This window comes from Anolis sagrei, chromosome 3 (genome assembly GCF_037176765.1).
Source record: "Anolis sagrei isolate rAnoSag1 chromosome 3, rAnoSag1.mat, whole genome shotgun sequence".
NCBI classification, from domain to species: Eukaryota; Metazoa; Chordata; class Lepidosauria; order Squamata; family Dactyloidae; genus Anolis; species Anolis sagrei.
Window position 1 is genome coordinate 180,271,327 of NC_090023.1, and position 18,223 is coordinate 180,289,549.

At 38.6% G+C, this 18,223-nt stretch overlaps 1 protein-coding gene across 5 annotated transcripts in view; it reads left to right on the forward strand.

Moving 5' to 3' along the window:
* PCDH15 (protocadherin related 15) overlaps positions 1-18,223 on the forward strand; it is a 1,134,710-nt gene that overhangs the window by 492,780 nt on the left and 623,707 nt on the right. The window contains exon 1 of one of the 5 annotated variants that reach the window (XM_067465708.1): positions 3,139-3,336. The exons of the other annotated variants lie outside the window; for them this stretch is intronic. The gene's annotated coding sequence lies outside the window, so the exon portion shown is untranslated. Of the gene's footprint in view, positions 1-3,138; positions 3,337-18,223 lie in introns of those variants that run through there. 5 annotated transcript variants of the gene reach the window in all.

Here is an 18,223-nt window from a genome sequence, read left to right on the forward strand (position 1 = left end):
GTGGGGTTGCGTGTGTGTGTGCAGCGGTGGGGGGAGTGATGGAGCGTGGGGTTGTGTGCGTGTGTGCGGCGGCGGGGGGAGTGATGGAGCGTGGGGTTGCGTGTGTGTGTGCGGTGGCGGGGGGAGTGGGGTTGCGTGTGTGCGTGCGGCGGCGGGGGGAGTGATGGAGCGTGGGGTTGCGTGTGTGTGTGCGGCGGCGGGGGGAGTGGGGTTGCATGTGTGCGTGCGGCGGCGGGGGGAGTGATGGAGTGTGGAGTTGTGTGTGTGTGTGCGGCAGGGGGTGTGTGTGTGCGGGAAGCGGCGCGACGGGGCTTGGAGTGAGTTGTTTTTCATTTTGAGTAGATATGTTTGTACCTTGTGGGTTGTGTTATGGGCATGGGAATTTTGGTTAAGTTTCGTTGGGGGATTTTTGAGTTTTGTTGTTTTGCCATTTTGTGAGTGTGTTGTTGTGTTGTTTTTCATTTTGAGTAGATATGTTTGTACCTTGTGGGTTGTGTTATGGGCATGGGAATTTTGGTTAAGTTTCATTGGGGGGTTTTGAGTTTTGTTTTTTTGCCATTTTGAGTGTGTTGTTGTGTTGTTTTTCATTTTGAGTAGATATGTTTGTACCCTGTGGGTTGTGTTATGAGCATGGGAAGTTTGGTTAAGTTTCGTTGGGGGATTTTTGAGTTTTGCTGTTTTGCCGTTTTGTGAGTGTGTTGTTGTGTTGTTTTTCATTTTGAGTAGATATGTTTGTACCTTGTGGGTTGTGTTATGGGCATGGGAATTTTGGTTAAGTTTCGTTGGGGGATTTTTGAGTTTTGTTGTTTTGCCGTTTTGTGAGTGTGTTGTTGTGTTGTTTTTCATTTTGAGTAGATATGTTTGTACCTTGTGGGTTGTGTTATGGGCATGGGAATTTTGGTTAAGTTTCGTTGGGGGGTTTTTGAGTTTTGTTTCCTCGTTGGATGCCCCTAACAAATTTATATATATAGATTGCAAAATCAACCTTTGCTTTTTGAATTGTCTTTGAATATTTTAAGATGTGTGTTGCACCCCATCTGTGGGACACCTTTTCATCCAGACACCATGCAGGGAAGAGAGAATCCACTAAGTAAAGTTTATTAGGAAATATATACTAATAAAAAGTACAATAAAAAGTACAATTCAAAATAAAAAAGACAAATCTAGAAACTCCAAAGTTGCTGAGGATAGGTGACGGTTGGTTTCATGAATCAAATCACAGAAATTCAAAACCTTAGAAATGCACGTTGAGGAATTACAATCCAGAAACTTGAAACTTAACCAAGAAAACATGAGCAAGACCCACAATCCAGAAACTTGAACACTTGAGGTAATGCCATAGAATTGCAGAGTTGTGTCCACTTGAAATGACCCCCCCCCCCCCCGGTGAGAAAAGCGGTATACAAATACTGTAAATAAATGCAACATTGTATTGTCGAAGGCTTTCATGGCTGGAATCACTCGGTTCTTGTGGGTTTTTTCAGGCTATATGGCCATGTTCTAGAGGCATTTCTCCTGACGTTTCGCCTGCATCTATGGCAAGCATCCTCAGAGGTGACATTGTTTTCAGAAAGAGTTGTATGCTTGGAGGCCACTTAAAAGCCTCAATTCCCTCCCATGACATCACTCCTGGTGTACCTGCTTATCTCAAAACTGCTGGGAAAAGGGATTCTGTTTTTCTTTCACTCTCTCGCGGTGCAGCTGTAGCCACTCCGACTAGTAACAGACTCACACTCCCCCATATTCCTTTCAGGAGCAAACTTTGGCAGATTCTCATGGGAATGGATTTTGCACTCTGTAACATCCTGAAAACTCCCAGGAGATTCACTAGCATATCTCTCCATGCCACTTCCACCCCCCCCCCCAAAAAAAACCCACCTGAGACCTCACAAAATCCCCTTCCTCATCCTCTGAAGCATCAGATTCTTCAGTAACCACAACGATGTGGTTGGTTGAATCTGTAGATGCATAACCTGTGGAGAGGGAGGGCTGACTGTATATGCCATAAAGTTTTGAATATTAGTAAAAGTTGATCCAGAAAACTAGACTGTATTGACTCAGTGGCATGCATAGCCACATCTATGGAAGTTTTATCATTGTTATCACCAGAACCACATCTAATAGCCTGCCCTTAGAACATCCAATTTATATCTTTATATTCTGTTTTCATCTTGCCTGTAGAAATATTTACTTGTATGCTGGCTAATGATTATACGTAAGTCAAAATTATAAATTTTGCAAGCTGCTTTATAATTTTTATATTTTAATGTGTAGATACTTTTTTAAAGTTCTAGTTAAAACAGATAACTGTGTCACTATTGCGACAGCCAATGAAGTGGTAATGTTAAACAGGAATGTAGTGAAATAAAACCAGTGTTTTTTAAACCCAGCAAAATAAAATGAAACAGCAGTTTTCTTGCAGGTGAAGTTAGAGCAATGTAGACTGCAGTCTTGTATGTCTCAACATAGCACCAACCTAAATTGGAGTGACCTCCTGAAAAGCCCCAAAGCTTCCACACACGCAAATGAAACTTTCTTGGGCAGTATTGCAGATGTATCTGGCTACAGTCACTATAACCAGATGTAAAATGAATACAGCAGCTCTCAGATTTCCAGAAGATCCTGGCAGAATTTGATGCTGATACCGTCATTTTTCACCCAAATATGGCAGATGCTCTGGAATCCTTCTTGCTCCCCATAAAGCAGGAGATGGCCATGAATAGACCTCAAATTTATTCAGTAAATTGGAGGATGGGGAGGAGAAGGAAGAAAGGACAAGCAATGCCCTGAAAGCACTCAGTACCAACAGGAGTCCAGTTTGCCCAAGACCAACTACCAGTTATGGAATTCTTTTGAATATATTCTTTTGAAGCTAAAGAAATCTCTCTTACAGGGATCAAGGGAAGTTGAAAGATGGGAAACAAAATATCCAGAAATGGCCGAATAAAAAGAGAAGTGGGAAAATTCCCCAGCCAATCCCTCTGCCACTAGGGCACTGAAAGGGAAATTTCCGCCTCAATTCTTTTCTCTGCCGCCTCTCCATAGGATTACCCGTAATTGCATTAATTGATATAGTGAATGCTTCTTAAAGTTGTTGGCCTTTAGGACCCAGGACTGCTTAACGCTCTCCTCTTCTAATCTTATGTGATTTGCCTTGGAAAGAGAGGTGACTAACAGACAGGCAGTTTAGAGATCTGCTTTACCGTATCTATGTATGAACAATGGGACTACTATATTCAAGCCATCCTTTTCCAGAGTGGAATTCTGATGAAGATCCTCCCAGTGGCAATGAATGAACTGAGCTTCCCATTGTGTCACATGCAGAAATAAATCCAGGTTGGAAATAACTTTAGTATCTAATTTTGTTGGGCTTTTCCCTGAATTATTTCAGATTTCAAGTTGTACATGTTCTTCTATTAATTTAACAAATAAAATCTTGATTTCAATAGCATTAATTGTACTACTAATAATAACTGTAATAGGTTTTTTTTTCTCTTTTTTTGCTACCCAACAAACAATTTCCCCATATTAGGCAGAGGATAGCATTCAGGTCAAATGTTCAGAGTTCAATGCTCAAAGGTCAAAATAGTGGGAATATTTCTGTATAATTTAAAATGTGGAATATATTTGGAAGTATATGTTTACCTTATGTGGAGTATTATATATTTGAGCAATTAGAAATAGTCGTGAGGATAAGGAATATTACATAAAAGGGGAGAGAGAAAAATATCAATTTATTCCTATTCCTGTTAATTGTTCAAGGCATCAAGGACTGATGTGACTCATTATTATTATTATTATTATTATTATTATTATTTCTTACCTACCTCTCCTTGTGGCTCAAGGCAAGTTACAGAACAATTAAAACACATAAACACTGCAAAAACATCACAAATATTCATATTAAAATGTACCTCTATGAAAGATTCAAGTGCCTAGAAATAACTTCTTTGAGCTTTTGCAATTAGGTTATATGTACTTCAAACCTGGATTGAGATTAGCATGAATCATAAATATCATAATTGCATAAATATATCTGAAAATTGAGCAGACTATTTCAGATGAATTTTGTAGTATAAGTTCACTTATTTGTCATTTAAATAATGTATTTATTAATTAAATTTAATTAATAAAGTGCCATCAGTGTATGTAGTATTCTACAGAAGGAAAAACAATGACATATAGGCTTAGTAGAGATTTGTCCCAAAGGCTTCATAGAAATACTAGATCACGTTAGAATCTATAGATGGAAAAACATTTTTAAAAACCACAATGTGGGAAATGGTTGAAAAGCATGTCTTTAAAATCCTGAACTGGCAAGATACCTTGGAGTTTGTGCTTTACTTTGTGCAAGATTGGCATATGACATTTTATGCCAAACAACAACAACAACAACAACAACAATAACTGTGCGAGTTTCTATCCAAACTCAGACAGATTTATTTATTATTTATTTATATTATTTATTATTCGAACTTATATGCCACCACTCCCCTGGGGCTCGGAGCAGCTTACAAGAATGACTAAAATCTAACACAATTTAAAAACAATTTAAAACAATTTAAAAACAACAATATCAACAATCAAAGGCCTGTGGAAACAGGTATGATTTAGTTTTGGATTCAGAATTTTCTAAGCAAATTTCATCCACATTTTCTTTTGTACTGACCTTACCACTCATGCTGCATCATGCTGATTCTGAAAAGTGTTTATCCCAAACCAAATTATCTTTATTTCTCCATCCAAACACAGTGCATTATTTACCCCCATCAAGCTAAAACCATAATAAAATCTATTACCTGATTGGGGCCTGGGGCGGGGGGGGGGGGGAGATCTGAATAAAAGTTATTTTGATACTTATAATATTTACATTAGGGATGCACTTTGATAACAGAAAAAAAAACACTGTAAGTAATTCTAGCAATTTTCTTCCCACAATGGGAATGTCACAATTTTCAAAGATTAAACATACTTCCGAGCTTAGTATGAATAAAATTACGAAGTATTGTTTTGAACAGAAAACAGCATTTTCTCCACAGGAAACTATTTCTTTACCAAACCATTATTCTCTGTATAGAAAAGGGGGTATAATCGTCCTAATACCTACCAAAGCCACTTAATGCACCCTTGTCCTGCATTTTTAAATGTTGCAGAATGCTCCAGAACTTCTGCCACTTTTGGCAGTGTGAGCAGTTGCATCACTTCCTATTTTAAAGAAGCAGTGACTATTCACACAACCAGCCTTCTTTTCCCAGGCTCAGGCAGCCCGGGGACAAAGGATGGCACTTATTTTCCACCCCTAATCCTTGGCATAGCAGTGACCGCAAGGCAGGAAATCGTTGATCATAACTTGCTGCATCCACTGACACTGGAAAGGAGACAGAAATTCCACCTTTCCTCTTTCTTGTCACTTGTTGCTCTAGTCAGCAACATTGGATGTGACAAGTGATGACCACTGGAAATTTCATATTCAGTGATCAGTGCTGAGAATGAGAGGGAGAAGGTATGATGGTGGTTCAGTAGCACTGAACTAAGTTCAGTGCAGACTCTACCTAACCGACAGGCAGCAGTGCAGAAACCCACCAGCTTCTGAGTCAGCTCAGTTGCTGGTCATGTGAACTTCTTCAGTACTGATCTGGATTACCCCATTCTGCATTAGTATTAATGTATGTAGCCTGTGTAGATGGGCCCTCAATCCCAAATAATGAAGTTTCTCATCAGTCCAAGATTCCTCTTGTTAAGGAATCTTTTTTTTGTCATTTTTTGTCAACTTTCCCCCCATGATTTTCCATTCCTATTCCTAGTCTATATATACCTACACTTCAGTTTAAGTTGACCCAAATATAAGCCAAGGCACCTAATTTTACCACAAAAAAACTGGGAAATCTTATTGACTCGAGTATAAGCTGAGGGCGGGAAATGCAGCAGCTACTGGTAAATTTCAAAATAAAAATAGATAGCAATAAAATTACATTAATTGAGGCATCCATTAAATATTTTTGAATATTTACATAAAACTGTAATTTAAGATAAAACTGTTCAACTCTGATTATGTATCCTTCCAATAATTGCCATAGTTTATTCTAACTATCCATTTGGGGGGAAATCCTTTGTGTATATTAATAAGGAAAAGTGAGAAAGACTGACTCTGAGAGAGGAGAAGAAGAAGGCACACGTTGTGCTGAGAGAAGAGGAGAGAAAGGCGTGAGCTGTGCCGAGAGAGGAAGCACACACTGCACAAGAAAGGAGAAGGGGAAAGTGCACACTGCATGAGAGAGGAGGAAAGGAAGGAGATCTGTGTGACTGTGTGGAGAGGTGAGGGTCCTGGCAGGAAGGCATAGGCTGAAAGAAGCCCTCCAGGACCATCACCCAAGTATAAGCTGAGGGGGGCTTTTTCAACGTAAAAAGAGGGCTGAAAAACTATGCTTATACTCGAGTATATACAGATTGAGCTGGTTTAGCACTGTGCTAAGCAAAGTCAGAGAGTGCTCTGGAGCTTTGACAGAATTGCAGAACAACCCTACACTTGAAGAAGTGTGTGAACAGTAGATTGGATTCAAAGTAAACTGGTTTTCTGTCCACATGGGCTGATGCCACCATACCCTTTTCCTTGCATGCATCCATCTCCCTGGTCATGTTAATGTCTTTGCTGATGCCAGCTTAGGACAGTGGTTCTCAACCTGGGGTCCCCAGATGTTTTTGGCCTTCAACTCCCAGAAATCCTAACAGCTGCTAGTTGTAGGCCAAAAACATCTGGGGACCCCAGGTTGAGAACTACTGGCTTAGGACATCCACAATAGTCTGGTGCTCTCCCAGAGCTCTGAAGCCATCCTAAAGTTGTAATGATGACAGGAAAGAGAAGGTTAGTCCAGCAATGTTTAATTGGTTTCAGCCCAACTGGACCATGTATACTCTGCTGCACCACTACTATGAGTTGGGCACAGCCATAGAATCGAATTTCCTGGGTCCTCTAAAATCGCACTAGCCTGGCCCGGCCTTTTAAACTGCCTTGAACAGGCAGGATTATTTTAAATATATGTGCTATTGTGGTTTTTAATGCTTATTTTGTCTTGTTAATTTCATGCTGTTCTCTTTGTATGTATTGATTTTGTCACTTGGAAACCGCTCTGAGTCCCCTTGGGGAGATAGAGTGGTATATAAATAAAGTTTTGTTGTTGTTGTTGTTGTTGTATGTGGCCACCACCAAGGCCAGTCTGGAATATTGCCCCTTCAAACGAACAATAGATTAAACTGCCGTGTAGATAAGCATTCAACTAGACAATTGGATCTTGTCTAGTTGAACACTCCAGTTAGCTTTATCTTCTTGGGATTGCAGCCTGACAACATCTGTAGAACCATACAATTCTTGTCCCTAATGATTATGTACTCTTTAGCCAAATGCAAATAATTTTATTGGCACAGGCCCGTAGCTAGGATTTTTTTTTGGTTTTTTTTTTGGGGGGGGTGAATTTTTTTCAGGGGGGCTCGGGGGGGGCTGAGTTTTGGGGGGGGGGGCTGAGTCTGAGTGAAAGAGGGTCTAGCCTAGCAAACCTTTTGTCTCATTACCCCAATACCCCCATGCATATGGGATATATTGAGTATGGTGATCAGATCATGATATGAATAAACATAACAGTTTAAATAATGCACCAGTAAGGCCTTTTCACGAACCATTATGAGAATTTCGGGGGGGGGGGGGCTACATGCCTTCATTGGCATATGTAATAGAAAGGAAACATCAACACTAATAGACAATTAATTATTTGGCAAGTGACCATAGGACTGTTAGAGGACATAATGTTCAGTCTTGGAAAAAAAAAATCAAGATTATGTTGAATCCAAGATTATATTGATTTTTTTTCCATGCCTGTTGTTTCGTATCCAATTTGGAAAACAGGCTGACAGAAGTATCCTTGGTTCTACTTTTCACATGCCTTCATTCCCTCCCAGCGGAGGTGAATGGGTGTTAACATAAACTGCTTTTATAGCAATCTTCATAGCTGTATACAAAATGTAGCTGATGGTTTGCCTCAATTTAGAGCACTGTAACTTTACAGTGCATGAGAGAGATGTGGTTATAAAAGGCAGTGTATTAGTGCCAATTCAATTAGTGGTTGTTGTGTTTTAGTATCAGAGATGTATTCTAATAAAATGCTGATATTCAGACTACCAGTGTATCCAAACAATTCTTCCAAAGGTATGCAGAATTTGTTTAACTCTGAATGTAGGAGAAAGTGTATTAATATTAGAAAAGCAACATCTAAGCTAACATAAAATTGCAAATGCAACAGACACTTCATTTTTTCTCTAAAAGATAGTCAATTATCACTGTAGTGATGCAGTGTCCCTGGATTTGCGACAATGGGATTTAGATAAAGCTCTCATGGTGAACAGATGGACTGATTGCAGGGCTCTGTTCAATACATCTCACCCTTGCATTCTAAATTGTAATCAGGTTTCCTTACACCCTGCCTCTCAGCAACAATAACAACTAAAGAAGCACCAACAGAGTGCCTTCAGATATGAGCCTTTCTGCAATGTGCTTATGCATATATGGCTTATATTTTTTGCCACATACTGTTAGTAAAATCATACCACATGGAGCTGATCACAACAGGGATTTTGCTGTTATTTTTGCTGCGATGCCCAGTGAAAAGTCGTGTTCTTTGTATGAATCCCTAGGTATTACCATAATTACTCTGTCAGCATTTTTTTTTAAAATAAAACCCAACAAATCCCACTTTCAGAGATTTCTAATAACCAGGAAAGAGCATGCCATGCTCACTGCATTTTAACTGTATGTGTATAACATAAACTTCTGGTCTGGCTTTCCTTAACCTTTTGTCCTTCAAATATCTTTGATCACAACTCATACAATGCCACCCAATATATCCTGGGTGGGGATTGTAGTTTAACTCATTTGTAGGGTAGTTTAACACAATTGGAACCCTCGGTGGCACAGTGGGTTAAACCACTGAGCTGCTTAGCTTGTTGACCAAAAGGTCACAGGTTTGAATCTGGAGAGCGGCATGAGCTTCCACTGCAAATGTGAATAGATCAATAGGTACCGCTTCAGCAGGAAGGTAATGGCGCTCCATGCAGTCATGCCAGCCACATGACCTTGGAGGTGTCTACGGACAGAGGCGGCCCTAGGTAATTTTCAATGGTAAGCAAACAGTATTTTGGCTCCCCCCCCCCCCCCAACCAATCACTGATATATATTTTCTGTTCGGCGTGGGAGTTCTGTGTGCCATATTTGGTTCAATTCCAACATTGGTGGAGTTCAGAATGCTCTTTGATTGTTGGTGAACTATACATCCCAATAACTACAACTCGCATATGTCAAGGTCTATTTTCCCCCAAGAGCACCTCAAGAGCTCCCCTGGGCAAAATCAACTATACTGAAAATGCTTACTTTGCGTAATGGGTTGAGCCGCCCCTGTCTACGGACAACACCAGCTCTTCGGCTTAGAAATGGAGATGAGCACCACCCTCCAGACACAACTGGACTTGATGTCAGGGGACAACCTTTACCTTTACCTAGGGTACAAAGTTGGTCATAGCATGTGTTTTCTATACCAAAGATCTTTCTACAATCCTGATAATAGTCTTGACTGGTCAGCATGCTTATATCTGAATTTCTGTGGTATCATTGTATTTAAACAGGAAAGAAGTGATATTTTAAACAGGGACTTGGTTTCCTCTGAGATCTTTTGAGAGAAGGAGCTTGTTAGGTGTTGCCAGATGTAATTTATGACCTATTGGCAGATCACTCTAAAAACCAACAGCCCAAAATCCCTGCCTTTGTTCTCCTATCATTCACATTTTTACCCCTTCCCTGGATATGATACTCAGACTTCAAGGCAACCACAGTACGGGGAAGTGGATATGGTGATCATTGAGTTCAGCGTGGTAAAGCATGACCAGTCCTCATTGTCCATTATTACATTAAAACATCCAAACAGATATGCAAACAAAGAGAATAAAATGTATTACAAGAGATAAAATAAACATTGAGTCTTACACTGGTTCCAGACAGTTTTGTCGTGTCAGGAGCAAGTCGCTTCTGGTGTGAGAGAATTGGCCGTCTGCAAGGACGTTGCCCAGGGGACGCCTGGATGATTTGATGTTTTTATCATCCTTGTGGGAGGCTTCTCTCATGTCCCGGCATGAAGAGCTGGCACTGATAGAGGGAGCTCATCCGCCTCTCCCCAGATTTGAACCTGCGACCTGTCGGTCTTCAGTCCTGCCGGCACAGGGGTTTAACCCACTGCGCCACCGGGGGCTCCTTCCAGACAGTTAATAATACCACACTTCTACCTGAACGTTTTCCAGTCTCAGTGACCAAAAACAGTATTTGGGTCTCTTCCATTTCCATCTTCTATACAGATCCTATTTCATTCTGTTTCTAACTGCAGCTGGCCATCTTCATGATATTTCTGCTACATTCAATAACCTCTTGTCTTTGGATGTCTGGACTGCTGGTGTTGTAGAACAGGATCTTGCATCCATGCCTTCCTTCAGCTTTTGGATCAGTCCCATATGCTACGTGGATTGGTTTCCTTGTGACTGCTTTCTTTGGGTGTGCTTTGGCCTCCTGCTGCATGTAGCCAAAAGACAATGTGATCCTAGCTCACCATTTAACAGATATTGCTCTAGGTCATGCATTTTTCCTGTTACATCTAACATTTGATGAGCTGTGATTGGCTGGTGCTACCCTGGCCTGTCCAGCTTTTCACATCATACTATTGATTTAAAATGTATGGGACCAGATAACTTTTGAAGCCTTCTTACAAACTTTCCTCTCCCTCCCTGATGCTTTCTTGTAAGCATAAATTGATTTTAGAAAATGTTTCTCAGCTGAGTGGCATATTCCCACTAAATTTCACAGTGGCTGGTCTAGCTTGATACTGCATCCCTACAGAGAACAAGTGTGATGGGATGAATAATGTGCTGTACATATACTGGAACGTTCTGAGTACAAATTTCTATATGATCAATGGACATTCTAGATGGTCTTGAAATACATTTATCTCAACCTGATTAACTTCTTAATTGCAAGGACACAACCATGTTAAACAACATAATCCTTAAAATATTTGATCATCAGAACCTGTATTTGCTATGAATATGGCTTTCTGCAGAGCAGACTGGTGTAAATATTGTAAACCTAGATGTTTTGCTGGGTTGTTGTAGGTTTTTTAGGGCTGTATGGCCATGTTCTAGAGGCATTTCTCCTGACGTTTCGCCTGCATCTATGGCAAGCATCCTCAGAGGTAGTGAGATCTGTTGGAACTAGGAAAAAGGGTTTATATATCTGTGGAATGACAGGGTGGGACAAAGGACTTTTGTCTGCTGGAGCTAGGTATGAATGTTTCAACTGACCACCTTGAGTAGCATTTGATTGCCTGGCAGTGCCTGGAGCAATCTTTTGTTGAGAGGTGATTAGTAGGCCTGGGTAACAACGGAAAAAATTGTTTCTAAAATCGATTCGTTTTTTGGGGTTTTTTGCGTTTCGATTTTTAAAAGAATTCCGAAATTTTTCTTTTAAAAAGTTCGATATTTACGAAATTTCGTAAATTACAAAACAATACAAAACAATTACGAAACAATTACGAAACAATTACGAATCGATTCGTTAATGGCGGACGCGACTGCGCAATACGCTAAAAAACCTCCAAATGGGACAGGGGGAACTTCTGAAGCTTCCCTCTCCCTCTGTTGTTGACTGTTGGTGTGATATTTATATTTTTTTTTCACTGATTAAACAAACAACAACTATAAAACCTGTCCCAGACATGTGGATATAATAACGAAACGATTTCAAAACGATAACGAAACGAATACAAAACAAATCTGAAACAATTACGAAACGAATTTAAAAATTCGTTTTGTTTTCAAGTTGCTCCTGAATGGTTCGTTATCGCTTCGTTATCAAAAAAATAACGAATTTTTTTAAAAAAATAAGTTTTATTGATTTTCAGTCTAAAATGAACATTTACCCACATATATACAATCACATTAAACATTGTACATTCAACGATACAGACACAAATACATACACAGACGATAAAGATAGCTGGAACACTAGCCTGCTTGGGTGTACTCCTTTACGAATTTTTAACGAATTACGAAATTACGAAACGAAACTGCCCAGCCCTAGTGATTAGATGTCCTTGTTTGTTTTCTCTCTGTTGTTGTGCTGTTCTATGAAATGAAAATGAACAAAATCTGGCTACCAGTATTTTAAAAAAACTCTAAGGTTAGAACAGCACAACAACAGAGAGGAAACAAACAAGGACATCTAATCACCTCTCAACAAAAGATTGCTCCAGGCACTGCCAGGCAATCAAATGCTAATCAAGGTGGTCAGTTGAAACATTCACACCTAGCTCCAGCAGACAAAAGTCCTTTGTCCCACCCTGGTCATTCCACAGATATATAAACCCCTTTTCCTAGTTCCAACAGATCTCACTACCTCTGAGGATGCTTGCCATAGATGCAGGCGAAACGTCAGGAGAAATGCCTCTAGAACATGGCCATACAGCCCGAAAAAAACTACAACAACCCAGTGATTCCAGCCATGAAAGCCTTCTACAATACTAGATGTGTTGTCTAAGACTTGAGATACTTTTACTGCATAACTACTTTTTCCCTTGAGTGTGTCTTATTTGAAAGAGTGTTTCCCATTGTGAGTAAACTGACCACACATCTTAGTGTATCATCCATATTTTAGTATATTTCTCCTCATAATTTCTTTAAAAAATAACATTTATAAAATCACTGTAATATTTAGTATGCTTTCTGTCTTCAGAAGGAGAATTTTCAGCACTACACACTGAAATAGCCTCAGTAAATATCCCTGATTAGGAGGTACAGACAATAGCCTTCAGGGATTATGTTTGTCCTTCCAAATTACCTAAAAGAGTTTTTCTTTATTTTCGAAATTATAATATTTTCTGTTTTTATAAAACTGGAAGATTCTCACCTTCTGACAGCTGCTGGAACCCAACACAAGGTGACATAGCAGCTTTGATGGTCAGTTAATGGGACTCCTATTGTTTTTCCCGAGTGCCTTATCCCAGATATTTTTGTCTTGACTAAAGCCTGTTTTCCCGTCTTCTTTGAATTCCTGTGAGAGTTGATGGTATTGGAGCCAGGTTAATTTTGGGGCAAGTTGTTTTATTTCCTCCAATGTTTTTAACTCATATTTTCCTTCGATATTTTTTTTTAGAATTTGATTATACGTAAGCCAATTCTCTTCCCCGAGTTCTCTCCTGTGTCTCGCTTCCATTGGCGAGATCCATAATGGCACCTTCCTATATAGTCTCATTTTATATCTTTCCCAGGTTTTTATTAGGGCTGCTCTGATATAGTGATTATTAAAATTTCTTTCAATTTTTCTTTTGCCATACCACAAGTAGCCGTGCCAACCGGCTCTCAGGTCGTGGCCTTCTAAGTTCAATAGTTTGGTGTTTTTTAAAGTCGCCCAATCTTTGATTCCCACCATATTGCATGCATCATAATATATTTTAAAATTTGGTAGTCCTAATCCCCCTCTTTTCTTTTCATCTGATAGTATTTTAATACTGACTCTAGCTTTTTTTATCTTTCCACATAAATTTGACAATGTCTGAGTTCCATTTCTTGAAGAGGTAATCGTTTCTAATGATTGGCAACGTCTGAAAAAGGAATAGCAGTTGTGGCAGAATTTTCATTTTGATTATGGCAATTCTGCCTAGGAGCGAAAATTCTTGGTGTTTCCATTTTTCTAAATCTTTTTTTATTTTCCTCCATAGGGTCTCATAATTGTTCTTTATTAATTTTGTGTTGTTTTGTGTGATATATACACCTAGGTATTTTACTTTTTTCTCTACTTTCATCTCTGTGATGTCTTGTAGGGTTTCTTTTGCTTTTTTATCCATATTTTTGGTTAATAATTTGGATTTTTGTTTATTTAATTTAAAGCCAGCTAATTTGCCGAATTCGTCTATTTTCTTTAGCCATAATTTTATGTTTTCCAATGGGTTTTCTATTATGCACACCACATCATCAGCGTAAACTCTTGTTTTGTATTGATGTTTTAAGATTTTCATACCTTTTAAATCGTTATCTTTGTTTATATTCCTAATTAAGATATCCATTATCATGATAAAGAGGAGCGGGGATAAGGGACAACCCTGACGGGTTCCTTGTGTAATTTGGATTGGTTGTCTGACTTCTTGACCGTTTAGTATTAAGTTTGCTTCCTGTGTTGTGTATATCGCGTCAATGGCATTTCTGAATTGATACCCCATATCCAATTCTCCTAATAATAGTTTTAGAAAACTCCAATTAACCCTGTCGAAAGCCTTCTCTGCATCTATAAAGAGAAGTGCCATCTGTTTCTCGTTATGTACTTCGTAATATTCAATAGTATCTAATAGTATTCTTGTATTATCTTTAATTTGTCTGCCTGGTAAGAATCCAACTTGTTCTGTGGAAACCCATTCTTTTAAGAAACCTTTTAATCTTTCTGCCATGATTAGAGAGAAAATTTTGTAATCAGTATTCAGTAATGATATTGGTCTATAGTTTTTTATCTCCATGGGATCCGTCCCTTCTTTATGTATTAATGTGATGTCTGCCTTTTCCCACGTTTTTGGGATGATTTTATTTTCCAGGGCGTTATTCAGGATGTCCTTTAGAAGGGGGGTAATCTCGTTTTGAAAAGTTTTATAAAAGAGAGGTGTAAACCCGTCTGGTCCGGGGGTTTTGTTAATTTTCAGCTTTTTAATGGCATATTCTATTTCAAATGTGGAGATTGGATTGTTTAAAGTTTTTCTCTGTTCTTCTGTTAGTTTAGAAAGCTTTGCTTCTCCCAGGTATTTAGTAATTAATTCGTTTGGAGTGTTTGTTTTTTTATATAGTTCTCGATAGAATGTTATGAAATGTTTTTCAATATCCTTTTTCTCGGTAAGTATCTTATCTTTAGTTTGGATTTTTGTTATAAATTGTTTCTGTTTACGTATTTTCAATTTGTTGGCTAACATTTTCCCTATTTTGTTGGCATTTTGGAAGTAGTTAGTTTTTGTATATTTCAATTGTTTTTCTAAGTTTTCTGTTTGCAGTAATTGAAATTGTTTTTTCAGAGCTTTTAGATTCAAGGCTACTTTTGAGTTCTTAGGATTCTTTTTTAGAGTTTCTTCTGTTTTACTTATTTTTTCTGTTAGTTCTTTTATTTCTTTATGTTTATTCTTTCTGTGAATTGCCTCTTGTTGTATGAGGTGGCCCCTCATGACAGCTTTCATAGCGTCCCATTGTATTGTTTTTGAGGTTTCCTCCCCCTTGTTAAACTCTAAATATTCAATTAGTAGTTTCCTATTTAGTTCAATATCCTTTTCTTTCCTCAATAGATTGTCTCTCAATCTCCATTTGTGTATGATCATCTCTCCCTTTATTAAGAACTCCAATGCACAATGGTCTGAATGAAGTCTTGCTAAGATTTTTATTTTAGTGATCTTAGTTATCAGTGAATTTGTTGACCAGGCCATGTCTATTCGTGACCATGATCTATGTCTGCCTGAATAGAAGGTATAGTCCTTCATCATTCCTTTATGGTGTCTCCAGATGTCTTTCAGATACAGTTTCTCTAATTGAAGCAGGAAATTTTTTGGCAGAAGGCTAGATTTGCTTTTCCCTTTAGGTTTGCCAACAGTATCATAAGTTTTATCTAAATTTAAATCTACCACCCCATTAAAGTCCCCGAGTAAAATTAGTTCATTATAGTCACATTCTTCAATCTCTTTTTTCAGATCTTTCATAAATTTCACCTTTGAACCATTAGGGCAATAAATATTACAAACCAAGATTTTTAGATTCTTTATTTCAATTAGTATTCCAATATATCGACCTTCTTTATCTTTAAAAATTTGCTGGGGGTTAAGCCAATTTTTCGCATATATCACCACCCCTCTTTTTTTTTGGTTGCAGGAAGCATAAAATTCTTTTCCTAATTTTTCTTGCACCAAATATTTGGCATGTTTATTGGTGATATGGGTTTCCTGGAGTGCTATTACATCCAGGTTTTTTTGTCTTAAGTAGTTGAATATTTTCTTTCTTTTATTTGGGGAATTAATTCCATTTAAATTATTTGAGTATACTTTGATGTCCTTATTCATGTGGTGCTTCTGGCATTTCGGGCATTTCCCACTGTATCACTTCCTGGGGAAGCACCAGTTGATAATTTTCCGGGGAGAATTCACGTAGTCTTTTGTTTTCTCTTTCTTCTTGGCTTTTTTTCAATTTGCCTATTTTTCCTGTGTCATCTTCTTCTTCTGTCATTGTTGTTTTCTCAAGGTTTCCTATTGAGTCTTTGCGTTGTTTTCCTGATGTATTGCCATTAGGTTTGGTTTTTATGAAATCTGTGTAAAAAGCTCTTGCCTTTTCCTCTGAGTTTAGCCAGAATCTTTTTTCATTTAGCGTGACAGAGATGCCTTCCACTTTCTCCCATCTGAATTTGATTTTCTTTCTGATCAGTTCTTCCGTTAGAAATGTATATTTCCTTCTCTTTGCCAAAGTTTGCTGAGAGACTTCTTTCATGATCGTAACTTTCTGGTCTTTATAATATAGAGATTTTTTTGAGTTCTCTTTTAGAATCTCGTCCCTTGTGCTCTTCCTACAGAAGGTCAAAACCACATCTCTGGGGGTTTTGTTTTTCTTTGCATATCCCGTCGGGACTCTGTATGCTCTATCCACATCCTGGCCAATGGTTTCAGTTTCGACGTCTAACAGCTCTGCCAGCAATTCAATCAGGATTTGCTTTACGTTTTCATTCTTAAATTCTACTAAGTTTCTTATTCTTAGTTGGTATTCAAGTTCTCGGTGTTCCAGTAGCTCTATCTGTTGTTGTGTTTTTTGAGTTATGTTTTCTATTTTATTTATCCGATGCTCCATTTTCCCTTGGGTTTGGGTAATTTTCTGGTTCTCTTTTTTCATCTTGTCCACATCTTCTTGTATCTTGGCGATGTCTTCTTTCAGGTCTTTTTTCATTTTCTGTAGTTCTGCTTGGATTTCTTTATGTTGTTTGTCCTGTTTTTCGAAGATTTCTTTATGTTGTTTGTCCTGTTTATTCGAGAGTTTTAAGATTTCCGCCAGTATGTCTTTAAGGCCTGTCTCTTTGTTTTCCTTATTCTCTTTGGCTTCTTTAATGTCTTTAGGGATGGTCTCGTCCGTTAGGGAGTCTCTTTTGGTCAGTAGTCTGGCCTGTTGTACTGATTTACCTTTGTTGCTTTGCATCTTTAAATTAGTTAGTTTTCAGTGTATGTGTATGTGTATATATTTGTTTTTCTAATTCCCTATCTATCCAATAGTGCTGTTTTCTTCTTCATGTGTATTTTATATGCCGTCTCTGTCGTGCCCTCTTTAATTCCAGAGGTTTTGTCCAGTCAGAAGGTCCAATCTAATGTCTCGTTTCTTCTTAGATCAATCTATTTAGTTATGTATATTTAAGTATACCTATTTGTATGTGTATATATGTATATCTGTATGTCTGTGTTTTATTTTGTTTTACTTATTGAAATTTTATTTTAATTTAATAATTTTTTTTAAAAAAATTATTTATTTAATTATTAATTTATTATTATTTCTTCTAAATTAAATAATTTCTTCCTTACTTGTATTTTCCGTGGCTTTAAATCATCTTCCTCAGATTCCGTTGTTTTATTCTCTTCCGTTTTCTCTGATTAGGCTTCTTTCTTTTTCTATCTTTAATTTCCCACTAGTGGTCTCGCGATGCTTCCTGTCTTGTTTATTTCCGTCGGGGCTTGAGTGTCCCGTGGAAACTTGCGATGTCTCGCGTTGGAACTCCAATATCCTGTTGTTTCCTGAAGTCTCGCGATGTCTCCTGAGGTTTCCTGAAATCCCGCGGTGTTACGCTCGCCGTTCGCGCTCTGTCCCTTTTCTCTGCACTCCGCCTCCTCGTTGCGCCGCCTCCGCACTGCGCAGCCGCAGCTCTTGCGAGCTCCGGCTCCTCTTTCGGCCGCTTGCCACCTCTCTTGCCCTCTTTGCAAGCGTCCCCCACTATCAGGGATAGTCAAGGTCGTCACCTCCCCCTGCTCCTTCCCTTGGCGTGACTCCAGAAACAAGTTGCGCTGAGCGTTTTCAAGGTCAGTCTTCTCTTGCTTTTGAACTGCCTTGATTTCTTTTGGGGGGGGGGGCGTCCGGTTGCTGCTGCTTGGAACCT